This window comes from Oncorhynchus mykiss, chromosome 5, assembly GCF_057628025.1.
Source record: "Oncorhynchus mykiss isolate SJ-2025 chromosome 5, ASM5762802v1, whole genome shotgun sequence".
NCBI lineage: Eukaryota > Metazoa > Chordata > Actinopteri > Salmoniformes > Salmonidae > Oncorhynchus > Oncorhynchus mykiss.
This window is the reverse complement of record NC_143026.1, coordinates 50515693-50533583: the sequence shown is the minus strand read 5'-3', so window position 1 is coordinate 50533583 and position 17891 is coordinate 50515693. Positions and strand designations below refer to the sequence as shown.

The following is a 17891-nucleotide window of genomic DNA, read 5'->3' as shown; positions in this document are numbered from 1 at the left end:
TAAAATGTCATGCCTTTCTGATTTGATTTTCTTTCAAACTTCTGACCACTTTCCCAAAAGGTTAGACCAAACCTATGAAATATTCCTCTGTGTCACTGCTATTCAAGCTGAAATGGTGATCACTGTTAGCCTAAAGAGTTTGTTAATTAGATAGAACTACAGCTAGCTATCAGTAGGTCAACATACCAAAATATTTTACATTCAGTGCCTTGCGAAAGTATTCGGCCCCCTTGAACTTTGCGACCTTTTGCCACATTTCAGGCTTCAAACATAAAGACATAAAACTGTATTTTTTTGTGAAGAATCAACAAGTGGGACACAATCATGAAGTGGAACGACATTTATTGAATATTTCAAACTTTTTTAACAAATCAAAAACTGAAAAATTGGGCGTGCAAAATTATTCAGCCCCTTTAAGTTAATACTTTGTAGCGCCACCTTTTGCTGCGATTACAGCTATAAGTCGCTTGGGGTATGTCTCTATCAGTTTTGCACATCGAGAGACTGAAATTTTTTCCCATTCCTCCTTGCAAAAATGCTCGAGCTCAGTGAGGTTGGATGGAGAGCATTTGTGAACAGCAGTTTTCAGTTCTTTCCACAGATTCTCGATTGGATTCAGGTCTGGACTTTGACTTGGCCATTCTAATACCTGGATATGTTTATTTTTGAACCATTCCATTGTAGATTTTGCTTTATGTTTTGGATCATTGTCTTGTTGGAAGACAAATCTCCGTCCCAGTCTCAGGTCTTTTGCAGACTCCATCAGGTTTTCTTCCAGAATGGTCCTGTATTTGGCTCCATCCATCTTCCCATCAATTTTAACCATCTTCCCTGTCCCTGCTGAAGAAAAGCAGGCCCAAACCATGATGCTGCCATCACCATGTTTGACAGTGGAGATGGTGTGTTCAGGGTGATGAGCTGTGTTGCTTTTACGCCAAACATAACGTTTTGCATTGTTGCCAAAAAGTTCAATTTTGGTTTCATCTGACCAGAGCACCTTCTTCCACATGTTTGGTGTGTCTCCCAGGTGGCTTGTGGCAAACTTTAAACGACACTTTTTATGGATATCTTTAAGAAATGGCTTTCTTCTTGCCACTCTTCCATAAAGGCCAGATTTGTGCAATATACGACTGATTGTTGTCCTATGGACAGAGTCTCCCACCTCAGCTGTAGATCTCTGCAGTTCATCCAGAGTGATCATGGGCCTCTAGGCTGCATCTCAGATCAGTCTTCTCCTTGTATGAGCTGAAAGTTTAGAGGGACGGCCAGGCCTTGGTAGATTTGCAGTGGTCTGATACTCCTTCCATTTCAATATTATCGCTTGCACAGTGCTCCTTGGGATGTTTAAAGCTTGGGAAATCTTTTTGTATCCAAATCCGGCTTTAAACTTCTTCACAACAGTATCTCGGACCTGCCTGGTGTGTTCCTTGTTCTTCATGATGCTCTCTGCGCTTTTAACGGACCTCTGAGACTATCACAGTGTAGGTGCATTTATACGGAGACTTGATTACACACAGGTGGATTGTATTTATCATCATTAGTCATTTAGGTCAACATTGGATCATTCAGAGATCCTCACTGAACTTCTGGAGAGAGTTTGCTGCACTGAAAGTAAAGGGGCTGAATAATTTTGCACGCCCAATTTTTCAGTTTTTGATTTGTTAAAAAAGTTTGAAATATCCAATAAATGTAATTCCACTTCATGATTGTGTCCCACTTGTTGTTGATTCTTCACAAAAAAAATACAGTTTTATATCTTTATGTTTGAAGCCTGAAATGTGGCAAAAGGTCGCAAAGTTCAAGGGGGCCGAATACTTTCGCAAGGCACTGTAGTTCTTCAAACTTTATACAAATTATTTAAAGAGCTATCATCACTAGACTATAATTTCATCAAATACATAATATCTTTCTCCCCAAATAATAACTTAAAAGGTTCTAATTCCTTATTATTCCCCCCTTCCACTACAACAGTAAGTGTTGCAATTAAGAAAGCAAAAAAATCAAGTTGCGAAACCATGATTTATTTTCTCTCATTTCAAAAATGACTACATTTTATGATGGCCCACAGCAACCAGAAACAAAATGTTATCAAAGCTTAAAATAGATTTGCAGTAGGGAAAATGACAGGACATCTGATGAAGGTTTCACTGCATAAAGCCAACAAGACAAGGTGAGTCCAATATAGAACAATTTGAGTTTCTAGCTGACTTTGAACAGCAGACCTGAGTGTCCTACAATACTCTGTAATGTTTGATCATTACATCATCATTCAACTAAAATCAAACTTAATTTACACTGAACGTTTTACAAAAGTAAATCATGCATCTATTTATCTGAAACCCACGGCATGATTGATTCAGAGTTGCTTTGCTTTCTTAAGAGTGTTGTCCACATGATCCTGCCTTTCATTCCCATCTTCTGACAGAAGATCGCTTTGCCTTATGTCTTTCTTCTTTCAGTTTTCACACAGACAACTGTAGTTTAGAAACATTTGTGATCTAACTGCCCCACGATCCAAAGTAATAAGGTTGATATAGTAGTCTATCAAAATAATCAGTCAAACTACTGTTTGCCATACAAGATCACCTTTCTTGTTGTAAAACAAAAGCAAATCTGAAGGCCAGAAAAAAGTCATAGCCTACATGTTCTTCTCAGGTTTATGTTGTGTGATATTTGTTTGTGTTCTCTCTTTCCTCCTACATTTCTTTACGAAAACATTAACTGCGAGACCATGCAGAGCAGAGTAGAGCAGAGGGTTTTATAATGAGGGCCGGGTCCCTGACTGTTGTTGTCTGTTATTGTCACCATCAAGTCCCAGTAAGGGGTCTGTGTGTGTGTGTGTGTGTGCGCGAGCGCACGCGTGCATACGCGTGTGTCTTCTCTTCTCGCCATGGAGAAGTCCCTGCTTCCCTGCATCCTCATTCCTCTACTCTGAATGTGTCTCTCTGAACCTTCAGGCTCTGCACACTGCCGGCTGGATCTATTTTGGTCCTGCGTGTGTGATAACCTCCACACTTCTGTTCATCCTTAATCTGTACATTTCCATTCTGAGCAACATCCACATGAGCAGGGGCCCTGTCGTATGGTGGACGGTTTAGTTCAGACTCTTTTAGCTATCCTAGCTATAGCTGCTTGGCTTCTCCTTGCATGTAGAGCCACAGACAAGGGGAAGGTAAATACATCACAGGTCCACACATTATACTAATTTAAAGGTGCAATCTGAAATACATATGTATATTATATGACTAATTTTGTGTTTCTTGTGTCTGATTAGACCAAACTCAACCAAATCCAAGCGTGTGTTTGACAAGTTCATAATGCTACGAATTAATCAACTTCTTTCAGCCTTCAAATATAAAGGACAGGAAAGGATGGGAAGCCCAGAGCTGTCACGCCCTGACCATAGAGAGCCCTTGGTTCTCGATGGTGTAGTAGGTCAGGGCGTGACTAGGGGGTGATCTAGTACATTTATTTCTATGTTGGTGTGCTTGGTATGGTTCCCAAATAGAGGGAGCTGGTAATCGTTGCCTCTAATTGGGGATCATATTTAGGTAGCCTTTTTCCCACCTGTGTTTTGTGGGAGATTGTTTTGAGTTAGAGCATTTGGCACCTCTGATGTCACGGTACGTTTGTTTCTTTTTGTTTGGAAGTTTCGCGTGAAGGAGTTTTGGACATAGGAAGAAGTGATGGATGGATGCGAGACCCTTCCTTGGTGGCAGATGGAAGATTATGATGGAGGAAATCAGGGGCCACAGAAAGCCCAAGGACAACCCCAAGGTTATTTTTGGGGTGGGGCACAAGGGGTGGCCGGTTGAGCCGAGGAGAGTGCCAGAGCCTGAATAGCAAAGTCTGGAGGAGCGTGTCATCAGACTACGGAAACAGAAACCCCAAGATTTATTTGTGGGGAAGGCACATGGAGCTGGCGGCTGAGTAGAGGGAAGAGCCAGAGACCACCTTGGAGGAGATAGAGAGGTGGTCGGTCGACCCAAGGAGAGTACCAGAGCCCACCTGGGATTCGATGGAACAGTGTGAGGAGGATACCGGAGAATGGAGTTGGTTAGGAGTATGCGGCAACGTAGGCGTTTGGAGGACCGTGTCATCAGTCCGGTGAAACCTGGGCCTGCTCCACGTATCTGGCCTCAAGTGCGCCTCCCCAGTCCGGTACGTCCTGTGTCTCCTCCTCACACACTCCCTGAAGTGCGTGTTCACAGTCCGGTACGTCCTGTGTCTCCTCCTTGCACTCGCCCCGAAGTGCGTGTTCACAGTCCGGTACGTCCTGTGTCTCCTCCTTGCACTCACCCCGAAGTGCGTGTCCCCAGTCCGGTACGTCCTGTGCCTGCTCCCCATCACTCGCCTTGAAGTGCGTGTCACCAGTCCGGTTCAATCTGTGCTGGCCCCATGCATCAGGCCTCCAGTGCGGCTCCCCAGACCGCTACGTCCTGTGCCTGCTCCCCGAACTGGCCCTGAAGTGCATGTCAGCAGTCCGGTGCCACCTGTACCGGCTCCACGCACTAGGCCTCCAGTGCGCATTCACAGTCCAGAGCTGCCGGCTTTGGTTCCCAGTCCAGAGCTGCCGGCGACGGTTCCTAGTCCGGAACCTCCTGCGACGGTCCACAGTCCGGAACCTCCTGCGACAGTCCACAGTCCGGAATCATCTGTGCCGAAGCCCAGTCCAGGCACGGTGTCCAGTCCTGGTCCATGGCCGGAGCCTTCCTCTACACCGATGCCCAGTCCAGGCACGGTGTCCAGTCCTGCTCCATGACCGAAGCCTTCTTCTGCGCCGGTGCCCACTCCAGCTCCAAGGCCGGAGCCTTCCTCTATGCCGATGCCCAGTCCAAGTACAGCGTCCAGTCCTGCTCCATGGCCGGAGCCTTCTTCTGCACCGGTGCCTAGTCCAGGCACGGCATCCAGTCCAGCTCCAGGACAGGAGTCTTCCTCTGCGCTGGTGCGCAGTCCAGGCACGGCGGCCACCCAGCTCCATGGCCGGAGCCCTCCTTTGCGCCGATGCACATTCCAGGCATGCGTTCAGCCCGGGGCCATGGCCGGATCCGGGTTCTGGGCGGGGCCTACGACCTGCACCGGAGCCGCCACCGACACTAATCACCCCCCCTACCCTCCCAATTTTGTTTCAGGTTTTGCGGCCGGAGTCCGCACCTTTGGGAGGGGGTACTGAGGGGTACTAGGGGGTGATCTAGTATATTTATTTATATGTTGGTGTGCTTGGTATTGTTCCAAATTAGTTCCAAATTAGAGGCAGCTGGTAATCGGCGGCAGGGTAGCCTAGTGGTTAGAGCGTTGGACTAGCAACCAGAAGGTCTAGCGTAGATTATCTATACTGAGAATGTATTGATTCCCATTACTAATTAGATTTCTCTAATGAGTTTACCGGTAATAGAACTAAACATAATCCAACAGAAATGGTAACTGGATTATAAAGAGTGGTTACTAATTAAACTAAATGAGGTTTAAGGGAGAGATATAGTGCCATTAACCTGCCGTGCTGTGACCTGACTAACAGGTAGACCCGGTGGCTTACAGTGCTGTCACAGGGAAGAAGGCAGTTGGTTAATACTTTTGGATAGGGGATGCCTCTGATCAGGCTCTATCTTTATATTACTTTGACTTATTTTCATGAAATAATTATCAAAATCTCACCGTTTGTTTGAATGCCAGAGAGAGCAAGGCGCTACCACAGGATACTAACTCAGGTTTGATCCCTAATTCTCCTTCGGTGGCGCTGCTTTCCTGTCCTAGTCTACAACTGCTGCACTCTATATGGGCTGCTTAATTAGCCATATATACTGTAAGCCAAACATATGTACATATTTCCTATCTTTTCATTCAAAATCTTTCTCTCAAGCCGCCAATTCTGGTTATAGACCGCATGTACACGGACCCTTAAAGATGTATAGAGGGCACACTTGCCAGGAAAGCCCTCTATGGGCTTTTAAATCACAGTAGAGATCAATGGCAAAGATCAGAAGTGTGCCCTCTATACATTTCTAACGACAGCAGCCTTTTATGTAGTGTTCTCCCATTTGGTTAGCGCCACTTACTTTTAACTCCATAATATAAATTGGTGTAGGTTTTTGGTTTGGTTTACCTTTTCTGGGGCATGATGAGTGTCTCTTAAGACACAGTTATGTTTTACTAATCAACTTTCAGTGGACACCCCCATGAGTGTCTTTGAGAACCCCTCCTAAAACCCAACCTGTTTCGGGTTTGTGCTTGTTTGTGGTTCATTTGATATTTTTTTTGTGAATGACGATGTTATGAATTTGTCTTAGTGGGACTCTAACAGTGTGTGTGCGCACGTGAAGCTGCATACGTATGCAGCTTCACACACACACACACACACACACACACACACACACACAAATACACTGACAAATGTTTGAATCTCTCATTCTTCACATATATAGACATGTATAATTTATTTTCTTACATGTATGTCAGTGTATTTGTCATTGTCCACAGCATCATAGTCTGTCTTGCATTACACATTTTATAGAACATTTGAAACTGCTTGGTAAAAAGTCTGATCCCCATTTTTATATGCAGATCTTGGAATTGCACTGTAATGGCTTTACTTTTTGTGTCTCTTTATTCTGCATTATTATTGAAATGTAAAAAATGAATAGCTTACCCTTATTTGCCCCTCCACATTGATTGCTTAAATTAAAAACAATAACCACATTTAAATTACACATTCACAACAGTTCATTTATGGCATTTATCACCCCTCACACACTAAAGATAGTGCCTGACAAGAGGCATCTCTCATCCAAAAGAACCTCTAATGATCTGAAAACACTCTCTAACAGTAATTTATTGAATACTGATTAGTAATCAAGTACTGATTTTAATGATATATTACGCCATTTTCATTCACAATTCAGAAGTCCGTTCAAAATGACAGACATACTGTATTTGACCAACCTGTAGACTACTATCAAAATACCAGCAGAGCCATACTCTCTAGGATCGCAATTGTTAAAACCATTCACAGAGCAACAACGAGAAGCAGCAAACAAGGACAACAAATCATTAAACTCCCCAGTCATTCATGGTTTTCAGTTAAAATGCAGCAGGAGGAGAAATGCCATGTTTCTAACAAGGGAAAGTACTGCTGGTAATTCGACTTCCTCAGATTAGATTAAACCACTTCACACATCCCTGGTGGTGCTACAGCCTCTCTTCTCACACCCAACCAGAGATGGAGGAGGAGGGCGAGGAGAGGGAGAGAAAAAGTAGGAGAGAGAGAGCAAGATAAAAGAGAGAGATGCAGAGAGAGAGAGAGAGAGAGTATATTGGATAGAGATGTGAGTGTGTGTTGGTGTGTAAGTCTTGTGTGTGTATATTGTGTGTCAGAGTGTACTGAGGAGACAGTCTGGGAGGATTATACCTCCATGTGGATAAGAGGGAAGACGGAAAGAGGGATTTGGCTGGATTGCACCAGATGACCCAATGGTTTCAAGTAGTAAACAACCAATACAGCCTTCTTTCTTCCCTGGGTGTAATAATCTGCTTTTCTAAAGTTGGAATCCATTGCGGTCAAAGTGCCATGTCCGTTTGTGATATTACAATAACAAAGATGTTACTTTACTCCCTCGGACATGATTGCACGCATGATAGAACAGCAGAGTATGTGCTACGATTTTTATTTTATGACGTTGCTGGAAGCTTATCTTTTCAAAAACAAAACAAAAACAATAACAAATGCGCCTGGGGGTGACCAGTGGCACTGTTTCACCTTTCACAGATCTCAGCTTTAAAGGAGACCCCGAAGGTCGCTCTTGCAAAATAGGATTTAACCTCAATCTTTGCTGGTTAAATACATATACTGCAGGCTGCAGTATAATTATACAAACACCCTTCCATTCCCAGCCACATCACTAGTTGCTTTGTAGGTGAATTTAATTTGATATATAGTGTATTCTCAATATGTTAATTAAGACTTTGAGTGGTTAAAAATGTTGACCTATATGCATATACTAGAACTAATGCCTGAGAGGATACAGTAAATGAACATGAGGAGAAATAATTTTGATTCACAATGATACTGTAGTACAACACATTTAACGGCAGTGTATCTGGACTAATAAAAAGCATAACTAAGTCCAGACAAATTATTTTTGTGGAACATTTTCTCTTTGCAAATAGATGCAGCAGAACATGAACTCGGAGACTCAAACGCACCAATAGATTCTAATGAATCACTTGGTGCATTATGCCGCCATTACCGTAGGTACATCTCCCATGCATGTCATTAGACTTCACTCAACACACAACAAATAATGTATTCTCAATCTCTCTCTCTGTGTGTGTCTTTCTGTGTGTGTCTCTCTCTCTCTATCTCTCTCTCCATCTTGTGGGTAACTGGAGGGTGATAAGTTACTTCATACAGATAATACGATTAGGCTATACTGTATATACTGAACAAAAATATAAATGCAACATGCAACAATTTCAAAGATTTTACTGAGTTATAGTTCATAGAAAGAAATCAGTAAATTGAAAGAAATTCATTAGGCCCTAATCTATTGATTTCACATGACTAGGCGGGGGTGCAGCCATGGGTGGGCCTGGCAGGGCATAAGCCTATCCACTTGGGAGTCAGGTCCACCCACTGGGGAGCAATACCCAGCCAATCAGAATTAGTTTTCCCCACAAAGGGGCCTTATCACAGACATAAATACTCATCAGAATCCCCTCCCCTCCTCCTTAGACGATCCCAAAGGCGAAGAAGCCGGATGTGGAAGTCTTGGGCTGGCATGGTTACATGTGATCTGCGGTTGAAAGGCCGGTTGGACGTATTGCCAAATTCTCTAAAATGACATTGGAGGTGGCTTATGGTAGAGAAATTAACATTCAAATATCTGGCAACAGCTCTGGTAGAAATTCCTGCAGTCAGCATGCCAATTGCATGCTCTCTCAAAACTTGAGACATCTGTGGCATTGTGTTGTGTGACAAAACTGCACATTTTAGAGTGTCCTTTGATTGTCACCAGCACAAAGTCCACCTGTGTAATGACCATGCTGTTTAATCAGCTTCTTGATATGCCACACCTGTCTCAAGTATGGATTATCTTGGTAAAGGGGAAATGCTCACTAACAGGAGCATAAACAACTTTGTGCACAACATTTAAGAGAAATAAGCCATTTGTGCATACGGAAAAATTCTGGGATCAGCTAATGAAACAAGGGACTAATACTTTACATTTTGTGTCACGAACCGGCTCAAAGCCCGTAACAAAAGGGAGACAACGTGGAGATAAGGAGTAACAAAACATATATTTATTAAATAAGTAACTAAGTACAATATACAATGGTGTGTGTAATCAGTAATCAGTAGTGTAAGTGAGTGTTTTGCATGCATGAATGTGATAATGCAGGGTGTTGAAAGATGCCAAAGCAAACAATAAAAAAACCCACCAAGAAACACAGCAAAATCTAGAAAGGTGTCTGCATGGAGAGAGTCTCCTCCATGAATGTGGAAGAGGTCTATTTATACTGGGACACACCCGGCCCATGTAGCTGACGACCCTCCCAACTTCGCCCACCGGCATCCTAATAAGGAAACAAGAACAAAGAGAATACGGCAGACAGAGTGGGAGGGTTGTCACAGTTGTGTTTATATTTTTGTTCAGTATATTTACATAAAAACCAAATTCTGTAAGATTTCCAGACTTGGTCCTCCCGAGTGGTGTAGTGGTCTAAGGCACTGCATCACAGTGCTTGAGGCGTCACTACAGACCCATGTTCAATCCCAGGCAGTGTCACAATGGGCCGTGACCGGGAGTCCTGTAGGGCGGCGCACAATTGGCCCAGCGTCGTCTGGGGTAGGGGAGGGTTTCGCCGGGGGGGCTTTACTTGGCTCATCGCACTATAGCAACTCCTTCTGGCGTGCCGGGCGCCTGCAGGCTGACTTTGTCAGTTGAACAGTGTTTCCTCCGACACATTGGTGCATTTGGCTTCCGGGTTAACCTGTTAGAGCTCTAGGGGCGCTATTTCATTTTTGGATAAAAAAGTTCCCGTTTTAAGCGCGATATTTTGTCACGAAAAGATGCTCGACTATGCATATTCTTGACAGTTTTGGAAAGAAAACACTCTGAAGTTTCAGAATCTGCAAAGATTTTGTCTGTAAGTGCCCCAGAACTCATTCTACAGGCGAAACCAAGATGACGCATCACCCAGGAATTAGCAGAATTTCTGAAGCTCTGTTTTCCATTCTCTCCTTATATGGCTGTGATTGCGCAACGAATGAGCCTACACTTTCTGTCGTTCGCCCAAGGTATTAGCAGCATTGTGACGTATTTGTAGGCATATCATTGGAAGATTGACCATAAGAGACTACATTTTCCAAGTGTCCGCCTGGTGTCCTGCGTCGAATTCGGTGCGCAATTGCCAGCTGCTTCTACTTTACCATTTGATTCAGGGGAGAAAGCATGTGTCCAAGAACGATGTATCAATGAAGAGATATGTGAAAAACACCTTGATGATTGATTCTAAACAACGTTTGCCATGTTTTCAGTCGATATTATGGAGTTAATTTGGAAAAAAGTTTGCGTTTTGAGGACTGAATTTTCGGATTTTTTTTGGTAGCCAAATGTGATGTATAAAAGGAGCTATTTCTAATACACAAGGAATCTTTTTGGAAAAACTGAGCATCTGCTATCTAACTGAGAGTATCCTCATTGAAAACATCAGAAGTTCTTGAAAGGTAAATTATTTTATTTGAAGGCTTTTATGTTTTTGTTAATGTTGCGTGCTGGATGCTAACGCTAATGCTAACGCTAAATGCTAACGCGAAATGCTAACGCTAGCTAGCTACTTTTATACAAATTATTGTTTTCCTATGGTTGAGAAGCATATTTTGAAAATCTGAGATGACAGTGTTGTTTACAAAAGGCTAAGCTTGAGAGATGGCATATTTATTTCATTTCATTTGCGATTTTCATAAATAGTTAACGTTGTGTTATGCTAATGAGCTTGCTGATAGATTTACACAATCCTGGATACAGGGGTTTTTTCATAGCTAAACGTGACGCAGAAAACGGAGCGATTTGTCCTAAACAAATAATCTTTCAGGAAAAACTGAACATTTGCTATCTGAGAGTCTCCTCATTGAAAACATCTGAAGTTCTTCAAAGGTAAATGATTTTATTTGAATGCTTTTCTGTTTTTTTGTGTAAATGTTGCCAGCTGAATGCTAATGCTAAATGCTACGTTAGCCATCAATACTGTTACACAAATGCTTGTTTTGCAATGGTTGAGAAGCATATTTTGAAAATCTGAGATGACAGTGTTGTTAACAAAAGGCTAAGCTTGAGAGCTAGCATATTTATTTCATTTCATTTGCGATTTTCATGAATAGTTAACGTTGCGTTATGGTAATGAGCTTGAGTCTGTATTCACGATCCCGGATCCGGGATGGGGAGATCAGAAAGGTTAAGCGGGCAAGTGTTGAGAACTGCATTTAGGCGCATCATGTTTCGGAGGATGCATGATTCGACGTTCGCCTCTCACAAGCCTATTGGGGGGGTTGCAGCGATGAGACAAGATCGTAACTGGATATCATGAAAATGGGGTAAAATACATATTTTAGAATAGGATTTGGAAATATGGAAATGTACAATAGTCAAATTAACCTACTCTGTTGTTTAGGTTTTTGTTCTCATTCAAGACTGATTGGGCAAATCTTTTCAAAATATGGTTGAAAAAAAGCTTGGAGCACTACTGAAAAGTGTTATTTTCATTTGAAAAAGAAATTCCATAATATTTGCTACACAGCACACCTATTGTTTCATGTTTTTGCTGTTGACACTTTGATATCTCAATCATTTGCAGTGGTTGAAGTCTATCAAAAAGTGTTTGAGTTTGAGAATGTGTCCGTTAGGACCATGGATTTTAATATTTTTTTTCAACTTATTTTTGACAGTTTGTCATTTATATTTATTTCAACAGGGAGGTCAAATTGAGACCAATGGTGGAAAATTTACCCAAATTGTCAAACTTAAGTAAAAGTAAAGATACCTTAACAAAAAATGACTCAAGTAAAAGTGAAAGTCATGCAGTAAAATACTATTTGAGTAAAAATCTAAAAGTATTTGACTTTAAATATAATTAAGTATCAAAAGTAAATGTAATTTCAAAAGTAAATGTATAAATCGTTTACAATTCCTTACATTAGGCAAACCAGACAACACCAATTTTTTTTATTTTAAAACGTACAGATAGTCAGGGGCACACTCCAACGCTTACATAATTGACAAATTAAGCATTTGTGTTTAGTAAGTCCGCCAAATCAGAGGCAGAGGGATGAGTAGGGATGTTATCTTGATAAGTGCATGAATTAGACCATTTTCATGTCCTGCCAAGCATTCAAAATATAACGACTACTTTTGGGTGTCAGTGAAAATGTAAGGAGTAAAAAGTACATTATTTTCTTTAGGAATGTACTTAAGTAAAATGAAAAGTAATCAAAAATATAAATAGTAAAGTGCAGATACCCCCCAAAACTACTTAAGGAGTAGGTTAAAGTATTTTTACTTAATACTTTACATCACTGATTGAGACTAAAGTCTCTTTTACAAATGAGTCATGCACAATACAAAACAAGCATGTACAAAAGTAACTTTTAGATAACTTTTTATGGCTGCAGGGGCAGTATTGAGTAGCTTGGATGAAAAGGTGTCCATTGTAAATGGCCAGCTCCTCAGTCTCAGTTGCTAATATATCCATATTAGTATTAGTATTGGATAGAAAACACTCAAAAGTTTCTAAAACTGTTTGAATTATGTCTGTGAGTATAACAGAACTCACATTGCAGGCTTGAGAAACCTGAGAAATTCCACTTCCTGTTTGGATTTTTTCTGGAGGTGGCAGATTTTCAACCAAGCTCTCATTGAAATTACAGCGAGATATGGATGAGTTTTCACTTCCTACGCCTTCCACTTGATGTCATTAGAACTTTGTCTGAGGACTCGGATATGAAGGGGGGTCGAATGAGACAGGAAATAGACACCACTGCCACGAGTAGACCATGCTTTCACCATGCACGTGCACAGAGGAAGGACCTGCGTTCCACCGGTCATCTGAAGTCATTCTAATTCTCCGGTTGGAATGTTATTCAAGATACTGTATATGTAAACAACATTCTAAAGATTGATTCAGTACATCGTTTGACATGTTTCTACTGACTGTTACGGAACTTTTGGACATTTCGTCACGTTATAGTGGACGCGCTTTGTGACATTGGAATTGTTTACCAAAGTAGCTAATTGGACATAAATAACGGACATTTTCGAACAAATTTATTGTGGACCTGGGATTCCTAGGACTGTTCATCAAAGGTAAGGAGACATTTATCATGTATTTTCTGGTTTCTGTTGACTCCAACATGGCGGCTAATTTGGCTACTGTTCTGAGCTCCGTCTCAGATTATTGCATGGGTTGCTTTTTCCGTAAACTTTTTTTGAAATCTGACACAGCGGTTGCATTAAGGAGAGGTATATCTATAATTCCATGTGTATAACTTGTATTATCATCTACATTTATGATGAGTATTTCTGTTGAAACGATGTGGCTATGCAAAATCACTTGATGTTTTTGGAACCAGTGAATCTAACACGCCAATGTAAACTCAGATTTTTTTTATATAAATATGAACTTTATCAAACAAAACATGCATGTATTGTGTAACATGAAGTCCTATGAGTGTCATCTGATGAAGATAATTCAAGGTTAGTGATTAATTTTATCTCTATTTCTGCTTTTTGTGAATGCTATATTTCGCTGGAAAATGGCTGTGCTTATTGTGGTTTGGTGGAGACCTAACATAATTGTTTTTAGTGCTTTTGCTGAAAAGCATATTTGAAATCGGACACGTTGGTGGGATTAACAACAATATTACCTTTAAAATGATATAAAACACATGTATGTTTTAGGAATTGTAATTATGAGATTTCTGTGGTTTTAATTTGGCGCCCTCTATTTTCACTGGTAGTTGTCATATCGATCCCGTTAGCGGGATTGCAGTCATAACAAGATAAACATAAATATGGACAATATACACATTAAAAACACATTAAGAAACAAAACACAGTCAATTAGAACACATTTGTATGTTTTATTTATTTCACCTTTATATAACCAGGTAAGCCAGTTGAGAACAAGTTCAAAATTAAAACTGCGACCTGGCCAAGATAAAGCAAAGCAGTGTGACAAAAACACATAAACAAATGTAAAATCAATAACGCAACAGAAAAATCTATGTACAGTGTGTTCAAATGTGGAAGAGTAGGGAGGTAGGGCAATAAATAGGCCATAGAGGCAAAATAATTACAATGTAGAATTAACACTTGAGCGATAGATGTGCAGATGATGATGTGCAAGTAGAGATACGGGGGTGCAAAAGAGAAAAAGGATAAATACCAATATGGGGATGAGGTAGTTGGGTGTGCTATTTACAGATTGGTTGTGTACAGGTACAGTGATCGGTAAGTTGCTCTGACCACTGATGCATAAAGTTAGAGAGGGAGATTAAAGACTCCAGATTCAGTGATTTTTGCAATTCGTTCCAGTCATTGGCAGCAGAGAACTGGAAGGAAAGGCGGACAAAGGAAGTGAGGATGGCCAGTGCAATATACCTGCTGGAGCGCGTGCTACAGGTGACCAGTAAGCTGAGATAAGGCTTTACCTAGCAAAGACTCATAGATGACCTGGAGCCAGTGGGTATCGAGATGAAAATGTAGTGAGGGCCAGCCAACGAGAGCGTACAGGTCGCAGTGTTAGACTACATCCAATTTGCTGAGCGGAGTGTTTGAGGCTATTTTGTAAATGACATCGCCGAAGTCAAGGATCGGTAGGATAGTTAGTTTTACGAGGGTATGTTTGGCAGCATGAGTGAAGGAGGCTTTGTTGTGAAATAGGAAGCTGATTCTAGATTTAATTTTGGATTGGACATGGTTAATGTGAGAGTGGAAGGAGAGTTTACAGTCTAACCAGACACCTAGGTATTTGTTGTTGTCCACATATTCTAGGTCAGAACGATCCAGAGTAGTGATGCTAGTCGAGCAGGCGGGTGCGGGCAACAATCGGATGAAGAGCATGCATTTAGTTTCAGTAGCATTTAAAAGCAGTTGGAGGCCACAGAAAGATTGTTGTATGGCATTGAAGCTCGTTTGGAGGTTTGTTAACACAGTGTCCAAAGAAGGGCCATATGTATACAGAATGGCGTCATCTGCGTAGAGGTGCATCAGAGAATCACCAGCTGCAAAAGCGACATCATTGATATACACAGAAAAAAGAGCCGGCCCGAGAATTGAACCCTGTGGGACCCCCATAGAGACTGCCAGAGGTACGAACAACAGGCCCTACAATTTGACACACTAATCTCTATCTGAGAAGTAGTTGGTGAACCAGGTGAGGCAGTCATTTGAGAAACCAAAGCTATTGAGTCTGCCGATAAGAATGTATCAATGGCGGTTATGATATTGTTTAGGAACTTGAGCGTGGCTGAGGTGCAGGGTAGGGGTAGCCAGGAGGAAAGCAAGGCCAGCCGTGTAAAAATGCTTATTGAAATTCTTGATTATCGTGGATGTGTGTTGACAGTGTTTCCTAGCCAGTGTTTCCTAGGAGGTGCTCTTATTCTCCATGGACTTTACAGTGTCCTGGAAATTTTTGGTGTTTGTGCTACTGGATGAACATTTCTGGTTAGAAAAGCTAGCCTTTGCATTCCTAACTGGCTGTTTACATTGGTTCCTAACATCCCTGAAAAGTTGCATATTGCGAGGGCTATTCGATGCTAATGCTGTACGCCACAGGATGTTTTTGTGCTGGTCAACCAGCACAAGTCGCGAGTGAGTCTCGAGAGAACCAAGGGCTATATCTGTTCTTAGTTATACATTTTTTGAATGGGGCATGCTTATTTCAGATGGTGAGGAAAGCACTTTTAATGAATAACCAGGCATCCTCTACTGATGTTATGAGTTCAAAATCCTTCCGGGATACCCGGGCCAGGTCGATTAGAAAGGCCTGCTTGCTGAAGTGTTTTAGGGAGCGTTTGACAGTGATGAGGGGTGGTCGTTTGACCGCAGACCTATTACGGACGCAGGCAATGAGGCAGTGATCGCTGAGATCCTGGTTGAAGACAGCAAAGGTGTATTTAGAGGGCAGGTTAGTCAGGATGATATCTATGAGGGTGCCCGGATTTAGGGTTGTACCTGGTAGGTTCCTTTATAATTTGTCTGAGATTGGGGGGGATCTAGTTTAGATTGTAGGATGGCCGGGGTGCTAAGCATATCCCAGTTTAGGTCACCTAACAGTACGAACTCTGAAGATAAATGGGGGGCAATGAATTCACATATGGTGTCCAGGGCACAGCTGGGGGCTGAGGGGGGTCTATAGCAAGCGGCAACAGTGAGAGAGTTGGATTTGGGATTTTTTTTAAGTAGAAGCTCTTGGCCACAGAAATGGGGATACATCTACTGTAGCTAGAGTCCTTTTGAATCATAGTTTGGTCCCAGATCAGTTTGTTGGCTACTGTCTTGCCAACTTCTACTGTGGTTGTAATGCCAAGACACAAAGAGGCCAATTTTAGGGGGTGGATCAGTTTTAACATTGAGGATAGATTGTTGCTTCCATCAGTGTAATTGTCTGCATCATTTCCAATCCCCATATATTTTTGGGGGAAATATATATATATCTATAAACATACACACACACTACTGTTCAAAGGTTTGGGGTCACTTAGAAATGTCCTTGTTTTTTAAAGAAAAGCTAAATGTTGGTTGATTAAAATAACATGAAATTGATCAGAAATACAGTGTAGACATTGCTAATGTTGTAAATTAGTATTGTAGCTGGAAACGGCAGATTTTTATGGAATATCTACATAGGTGTACAGAGGCCCATTATCAGCAACCATCACTCCTGTGTTCCAATGGCACATTATTAGCTTATACAAGTTTACCATTTTAAAAGGCTAATTGATCTTTAGAAAACCTTTTTGCAATTATGTTAGCACAGCTGAAAACTGTTGTCCTGATTAAAGAAGCAATAAAACTGGCCTTCTTTAGACTAGTTGAGTATCTGGAGCGTCATCATTTGTGGGTTCGATTGCAGGCTCAAAATGGCCAGAAACAAAGACCTTTCTTTTGAAACTCATCAGTCTATTCTCGTTCTGAGAAATGAAGGCTATTCCATGTGAGAAATTGCCAAGAAACGGAAGATCTCGTACAATGATGTGTACTAATCCCTTCACAGAGCAGCACAAACTGGCCCTAACCAGAATAGAAAGAGGACTGGGAGGCCCCGGTGCACAACTGAGCAAGAGGACAAGTACATTAGCGTGTCTAGTTTGAGAAACAGACGCTTCACAAGTCCTCAACTGGCAGCTTAAATAAATAGTACCTGCAAAATGGCAGTCTCAACGTCAACAGTGAAGAGGTGACTCCGGGATGCTGGCCTCCTAGGCAGTTGCTAAGAAAAAACCCTATCTCAGACTGGCCAATAAAAGATTAAGATGGGCAAAAAACACATACACCGGATAGACGAACTCTGCCTAGAATGCCGGCATCCCGAATACAGCACCGAATACAACAGTAGACCTTACAGTGAAATGCTTACTTATGAGCCACCAACCAACAGTGCAGTTTCAAAACAATACGGTAAGAATAAGAGATAAAAGTAACACGTAATTGAAGAGCAACAGTAAAAAATAACAATATATACAGGGGGGTGCAGAGTCAATGTGAGGGGGCACCGGTTAGTTGAGATATTATGTACATGTAGGTAGAGCTATTAAAGTGACTATGCATAGGAGGGGGCTGAGCACGCACCCCTAAGGGGCCTCTGTGTTGAGGATCAGCTTGGCGGATGTGTTGCTA

The 17891-nt window shown here is 41.7% G+C and overlaps 1 protein-coding gene across 1 annotated transcript in view; it reads right to left on the bottom strand.

Annotated features, from left to right (window-relative positions):
• LOC110523996 (potassium/sodium hyperpolarization-activated cyclic nucleotide-gated channel 1-like) overlaps window positions 1-17891 on the bottom strand; it is a 210439-nt gene that overhangs the window by 148281 nt on the left and 44267 nt on the right. The gene's annotated exons all lie outside the window — the stretch shown is intronic.